We start from the raw sequence: 1,053 nt of genomic DNA, 5'->3' as shown, positions 1-1,053 counted from the left end.
ACTTCTCATGATGTTATCATCATCCGCTTCTGCTCGTCATCCCTCCAAGAGCTGTACGAAAGGTGCAACGGCGAGTACAAGGAAGAGAATGGGCAGGAGGAACCGCAGGAGACGAGGCAAGGAACGAGGTGTCTATAAGTATAGTACTTCGGAGACTCGCTTCGGAGGCGGTCGCGGGTCTTGGTCAGAGTGAGCGGGCGGCCGCCTTGTCTTCAGCCTTTCCTGGGAACGTAATTTATGGCGTTCCTTTTTCGAAGTGAATCGTCGCCCCCATCAGGAACTCGAGTCCCAACAACATCTGCGCATCGCCGGTATTCCTCTTGGCCGTCACATACAAGCGGCCGCGCTTCTCCGTGCCGAAGGCCCTGACGCACACGCCCTCTGCCTCGTACAGGACGAGCTAATCCTCCTCCAATCCAATAATCATAAACTGCTCGTGGCTTATGTCCTTCAAGGCTAGCTTGAGCTCCTGAGCCGTCTCCAATTAGCCCTCCAGGAATCCCTCATAGCCTGTGTCTACGAAGACGCTGACCTCTTGGCCTTCAACGCACACCACGTCCACCGCTTCCTTTTCCCACACCTCGGGAACGAACTCCCGGAGAGTCAGCTTGTGTGAATCCAAGTCAATGATGGCGTTGAAGTGACTCAGAGCCCTCGTGCCAAGCATGTTATAATCCTGAGGGATGACGAGGAACTTGTCCGTGAAAATTGTGCCCTTGAGCCTGAGCTCGAGGCCTATGCAACCGATCGTTTCATGGGACTCCGCCACGGGTTCGATATACTCGACCCAGTCCCATTCCTGAAGCAGCTTGAGGGAGACCATCGAGTAGACGGCTCCGGTGTCAATGATGAACGAAATCTTCTCGCCCTCGAGCTCCAAGTCCACGTGAGGGTTGTATAGGTCGTCCTTATAATAAATCGGGTACACCTCCTCGGCCAGCACTATATCCTCGGGACGTTGAAAAATCCACATGGTAGAAAGCCGTCTGGTGCGTTACAGTTCAGCAGCGAGTATCTTGGCTCAGCGTAGAGAGCTTAGGCGGATCGGGGATC

This window comes from Penaeus monodon, chromosome 20, assembly GCF_015228065.2.
Source record: "Penaeus monodon isolate SGIC_2016 chromosome 20, NSTDA_Pmon_1, whole genome shotgun sequence".
In the NCBI taxonomy this organism is placed as follows: Eukaryota; Metazoa; Arthropoda; class Malacostraca; order Decapoda; family Penaeidae; genus Penaeus; species Penaeus monodon.
The sequence above is the reverse complement of the archived record's forward strand: the minus strand, read 5'-3'. Positions refer to the sequence as shown.